We start from the raw sequence: 6,530 nt of genomic DNA, 5'->3' as shown, positions 1-6,530 counted from the left end.
GTTATCGGGAGGTCCTGGGTTCAATTCCCGCTCTCGGCACATCTCACCCCGACTTTTCACAAAACGTACTAGCGGTACTACCTTACTGCCTTGATTCAGTGAGCTGCATGATTGTGACCATGCTGGCCAACCCAGATGAAAAAACAAAGTAATCAACTAAGCTAAAACTAGACAGTAGCTAAAACTAGACAGTAGCTAAGGATTAACTAACCTGTTCCCAAGTTTCCGTGTCTTCCACCAGGCGTTTAAGAGCTGAGAAGATAACAGAACTGTTATTCAACTTGTTCATGTATACTTCAGCTTGTTTCAGTAGTTCACGACCTTCGTCTCTCTTATCGCTGAGTAGCATTTAACATAAATAAGAGATACACTGGATTAGCACTAGCTTTGCAGATGTAGTCATATTTGGTACACCTCTTAATAAAGGTGCCTAAATAAAGCTGATTAAATAAAAGGTATTTAACGAAAAGTTAAAACTAGATTTCAATTATGTACCAGGGACACAAATTTCTAAAGAAAGGTAGGAAACCTGGTAGATTGTGCTAAGAAGAGCGCCATGTCACCAACAGAGACAATTTTTCTCACCAGGTCATCTGCCAGTTCAAGTGTTTCATCTGTACTGCTAGTTTCTAACTGCAGTGGGGTAGGTGTTAGTAGGTGTTAGTAGGTGTTAGTAGGTGTTAGTAGGTGTTAGTAGGTGTTAGTAGGTGTTAGTAGGTGTTACTGGGTGTTACTATAACAATTAAAATTGAAATTGAACAATTTATCATAAACGACTAATTTTAAAATGGCATTAAACAAAAAAAGTAAAAAGATATGAAATCCTATACCTGATGGAGTAAATCGTCACATTTACTGGTAACTAAAGTAAAATGATCTTCAAGATCTGTTCTATCAAGCCCGAAAAGACCACAATTCACTTCATCTAGGAGTAAAAGTATGAAAATTTGTTACACAACCATCGGATCAGACATGTCGAATAGTGGTGATGTAAAGATGATTGAGCGATTAAATTTTGAACGAAATTAGAAGTGCTAGCACTATACCGTTTACAGAAATCTGTTGCTTCTTGTTCAGAATATCCTCAATATCTGTATTGACTGGAGATCTGACAACCACAGTGTCTGAAAGAAGTTATAAGCATGAGAATGAAATCAGGTGCAACTCTAGATATATTTTTTAGTGTTAAGATGACTGTCGTTGCCCTCATCCAGAGTGAAACAACAAAATATTATGGAATGAGTTGAAGAAGAAACTTGTTCACTTAACAGTTAAAACATACCATAAAGAGGTTTATTGTTAACCGCTCTGTTCTCCACAGGTTTTGGGACCTCTAAGGAATGCTGAGAGGTAAGGTAACGTCTCAAAACATTGTATGTATGACGAGGAAGATACCTTATCATTTTACTGGATATTATCTTGTATCCAGCATCTAGTTCTGTGCTGACGGAATTCCTCGGTCTACAAACTAACCGAATTTGTGTTCTCCCATTTTACATGATACCTAGCTGGTGATAAGACACAGTTGAAATTTACGTTTTATTTCGTCCTTTCAAAAACGCTGTACAATTTTAAGAAGTTGAGTACGAAAAATACGGAAAAATTCCACAAATATTTTGTATCTAAATTTATATCTACCTTACTCGGGAATATTATAACCGGGATAAAGTGGTGGGTTTTGGAAGATTCCGCCATATTTTTCCCGATCAAAAATTTTACCAGTCATAAAAAAACCCGCCGACTCAGATTATGAGGTTCCAATGGGGTGGTGATCATCATATTTTACCTGAAGTCTCATATGTGCTAGAGAAGACTTTTGAAGCAGTGGATGGAGGGCTGTAACTTTATCGGCGGTTGCTACCATAATTTCGTTATAAAAATCAAAATTTGGTTATAGAAATCAGATTTCAGGGTGGACCGTGATTCTTACTTCTCTTGTCTCTAAAGATTGATCGCTTCTCGTGTGCAGTGTGTAGACTAAAGAAAGAGGGAGTTTTTCCCGTTAAAGTAACTTGTGGCCACATCCCGCTAGAAGTGAGTAAACTGTGCCACTATGTCATGGTCCACGGTGGATTGATTACTGGAGCAGTTGAAGATGCAAAGCCAAGACGTTCCCCAATACCAAGCGGTGGGCAGGAAATTAAGCTCCGGCTGACCTTCAGAGCAGTAGCCCCATTAGCGGAAAAAATGAAAGTCTTGTTAAGACAACAATACAACTTCGAATTTGACGGTCAGCAGCAGGGGGATATCAATAATGATAACGGAGGGGACATTAGCGATAATGATAATGAGAATACGCTTTAATGAAGATTTGACTTATTATTGCTTAGATTTATTTTCCTTTAAATAGACGTGTCTTTTTTTTCTATTTCTGAGTAATATCAATAACTGTAAATTGAAATAACTTCTTTAACAAGTAACAAAAACAGAAATTTCGGTTGAAAATTTGTTGACCTCTGAAAAAAAACTTGAAAGGTCGGCCACCGGTAAATACATGACCGGGATAATTTGGCGGGTTTTGGGAAAGTCCGTCATATTTTTCCCGGTCATTAATTTTCCCAGTCATAAATTAACCCGCTATAATATTCCCGAGTAAGGTATTATTTTCAGACAAGACTTCTAAAGTAAAAAATAGTATTTTATATTTCCACAGCTCTCAAAAAAGACTTCGAGTAAAAACGAACATAACGAAATAATTTCAAAACGTTATAAAATCAAAATTCTTCATTTTAAACTTAATGTCATAATAAAACAAATATAGGGATTGAGTGGGCTCCAGCATAGATTAAAAGTCAAAATAGAAAAAATTAATAAACGTGATTATCCCTTTGATGACAAGTCCCTAGATTATCCAATATCGGCTGACAATTCAAATAAGTTTATGTGATTTACAAAATTCCAATCTCATGCCTCCCTAAGTTATTGCTCTTCTCTTTGCAGCTCTTCCATAATATCTTCATCATCAGGCTCACAGTGACAAATGCTCTTTAATAGATGATACCATTGAATAAAAGGATCGTCCACTGAATAGTCCAGTCGACTTCTCAGAGATTTAAGATCAATGTTGTTGATGCGCTCTAGTTTAGGACAACTATAACATAAACTCGAGAGACTGTGGGATACTGAAGGGAAAGGAAGCAGTTCTAACGAGCTCTTCTCAAACACAAGGATATAACTTGTGAACTCGGCTAGTATATATGAAACATTTGTCATGGAGTTGTAGAGGGAGTTATGTGCCTCGCCGGGCTAAAGTAGTGGATGACCTTGCTGTACGGCAAGTTAAACAAGGATCTGAAACTACTAGGTTCCGTACAGACTCAACTCTGCACCCGTGTCAATATGTTCATTATATGCAAGCCTCTTGATTTATAGCATTGTTTTGAATCCTCCATCAAATATCTGGTGGTGTATAAGACACTCCAAAACCTGGAAATTTTCTGCGCCGTAATCAACATACCTGAACTCTATAAGTTCAGGACATTCTAAATTGACAATGAAACAAAGCTCATCCTGTTCAATTCTTAATTTTTGCAAGTTGTCGGAGCAAATTTCAAGAGGGTAAAACTCCCCAACTGCCAAGCGACGATCCCAGTTCTGAGCAAGATATAGCCCAAGAATCTCTAGAGACCTTATAGCAGTGTTTTGTAATAGCCTCCTCAGCAACTCATTCAATGTCAATGAGTTAGATAAATGACTCATTTGGAGGTCTCGTGCATTATCCTTGATTTCTTGTGTAGTTTCACATTCAATAGGATATGGGACGTTGTTAGGAGTATTAGTTGCCTGAAGAACAACTTTAGTTTAGTTAGGTGTGGCAGAGTCGTAGCAATAACATCGATCATATCAAACGTCTCTTTAGATCTATCTATGGCAACATGAAGATGGGTCAGTTCTTTTGACTTGGATAAGTATTTGCTTAGAATGTCTTTGTATAGGGGTGGAAGAATGTGGTCATAAGGAAAAAGATTTTCACCCCAGCTCAAGATTTATGCGAGATTGCGAGCCGGACTCATCGCACAAAATTTGTAAATAAATGAGGAAACAGAAAAAGTTTAACTTAAAAGTTGAGGGAATTAGGAACTTAACATGTATTTTATACTCTTAACGTGTATTTTATCACTTGTTTATAGCGTGAAAACTTCGACGTAACGCGCGCGAGATTTTTGCCAGATTTTTGCGAGTTTCGTTTAAATCTCATAGCTAGGCTCACGATATCGTGAGATTCTCCGCGAGATTTCGGCACCCTCTTTCAGCACTACATATTCGGTCGCGCGCTTGCATTTTCATCGCTTTTCAGCGTGTTTATTCACTGTACTGTCTAAGTCTTAAAGGATACTAGTTGTTATAAGATCAAGATTCACAGTGGTTACTATAGTTACCATGGTTACCATTAGAGGAGGTACTATTCCTGGCTATATTCTTTCTCAGAATATACTTGATACTGCCATAGGCATAGTGAATATTTCTTCATTAAAAGTTTGAGAAAGGGTCTCTTCAACTGGAGAACTGACTTATTAATCCTAGCAGGTAATTAACTCTGGATCCTCATCACATTGATTCCATTCTAAATTCTAGCCATAAACAAAACAAACATTACCAGATAACTCCGTTTACAATAATTTGACATGTTCCAGTGTGAACGAGGCCTTCCCCGGACTAATCCTTAAATGCCGGTCTTCTCAGTCTCTTAGTTCTCTAGATGAAGTACGAACAGTATAATCTATCGGATAACGTATATTACAAGGTGCTCTGATGATAATTTTAGTAAAATAATTAATAATTGCCAAAAGAATGACCGCTGACGAGACTCGAACCCGAGTCAACTGCTTGACGAGCGCGCCCTCAACCATCGTGCTACGTGAGGCTTACCATCATTACAATATGTAACATAATCATAATATAATTCATGAAAATACGCACGTAAATTTTTCGTTATTTATGGATCCAATAACAGTGACATACTTTTCGCTTACAAAGGGACTCGCGAAATCTTTTTAAATAGAAAATAATTTGTGGGGCAAGAAATCTTGCAGGCTGGGGGGGGGGGGGGGGGGGGGGGGTGGGGAGTACATTTCGTGAAAATCGCACTTCTAGTGTCAAAATCCAATCTCATCGCACTTTTTTTAGAATCTTGATAGGGGATTTTCACTGCTGTATTCATATAACACAAAAACGAGTTTCTGAAGCCGTGTAAGGCGAACCCTTTCTAAGTTTTTGAGATGTTCGCCCTTTTTATATTTCTGCAGGATCATGATATTGTAGGTTGACTTGAGAGATAGAACATATCTTCCATCAAGTTTTCTGAGGTTATGAGGATATATAGGAAGGATTAAACTTAGGACAAAGTTTCTACTAACAAACTCAGCAATAGATTTACAGGTTACTGCCATTGTACTGATATCTGAATGAGGCAGAAATGAAAATATAATCATAATCAATTCCTCGGGTAGACTTACAAAAGCTGATGTTTGGTGATTTTTGTTCTTATAACTTCTATACTTTAAAGTAACAGAATCCTGTGATACGAGCTGATCCCGCATTTGATCATAGTCAACTATCTCAGCATGATAGTCACGGTTCGGCACCTTGAGAAAGGTCGACCCACTGATTTGAATCATTTTATTTGTCACTGCAGTTCGCTCAAGTCGCTTTCCGTGAGCTCTGGACCATTCTTTTGGGCCAGCTGGTCGTCGAACACCCCGTTTTTTCTTCTCTTTCCCCATAGATCTAGACGATCAGTATCTTTGTCTAACTATTAAAATATATATTTATAATTCACTTTCACGAATCAAGCATGTGATTTCAGTTGGACTCATTTCGGCTCATTTCAAGATTTATTTTAATTGACAGTCCAGAAATTATGTGATCCTTAAAATATGCATCGATTTTACACTGTGAATTAAAAGTACAGTACAATTAGCTATCCTGATTTTATACCTTTATAGAACTGTGAACATTTTATTTCATTTCTTATAATATTATATTATTATTACAAAAATATAAAAACAATAACATTACGGGTATCGGCCTTACAAAATGACAGGCCTCACAAAATGACAGCCCACATAAACCATGCTGTAGCTTAGGTTCCCTATACATTGAACTCTATTCCTTTTACTGTATGAAAGAAAAAGCATTAATTAACACTTCCCAAGGAATGATAATGACATAGAATCTATATTTCTTACATAAATATGGACGTTTTTGCTGTTCAGTCATTGCCCCGCCTAACTGTTACCCAGAATGGAGACCAAAGTTTAGAATTTAACCCCAGAAAACCAGGTACTCCCATGACTTATGTCAATCAAAGACTACTTTGGTCAAATAAAAAAACTGATTTACTGACTTTGGTAGAAGAAATGACAAAAAAATGACCTAGCCTCACAAAATGACAGTGTTATGCCTCACAAAATGACAGTTTTATTTTATGATACAAAGATGGCATATTTATATTGGATGCCCCTTGCCTAATTATTGGTATTCTTAAACCCAGTAAGCTTATGATGAGCCTAAATGTGTTTGTTTGATCA

At 37.1% G+C, this 6,530-nt stretch overlaps 1 long non-coding RNA gene across 1 annotated transcript; it reads right to left on the bottom strand.

Moving 5' to 3' along the window:
* Nucleotides 1-249: 249 nt before the first annotated feature.
* LOC134820770 (uncharacterized) lies at nucleotides 250-918 on the bottom strand. The gene is made up of 3 exons (XR_010160920.1): nucleotides 831-918; nucleotides 530-633; nucleotides 250-338 (listed from the first exon to the last, which is right to left on the bottom strand). It is a non-coding gene; the product is annotated as an uncharacterized LOC134820770 (long non-coding RNA).
* Nucleotides 919-6,530: the final 5,612 nt, after the last annotated feature.

This window comes from Bolinopsis microptera, chromosome 9 (assembly GCF_026151205.1).
Source record: "Bolinopsis microptera isolate Bmic1 chromosome 9, MBARI_Bmic_1.0, whole genome shotgun sequence".
Taxonomy (NCBI): domain Eukaryota; kingdom Metazoa; phylum Ctenophora; class Tentaculata; order Lobata; family Bolinopsidae; genus Bolinopsis; species Bolinopsis microptera.
The sequence above is the reverse complement of the archived record's forward strand: the minus strand, read 5'-3'. Positions and strand labels throughout refer to the sequence as shown.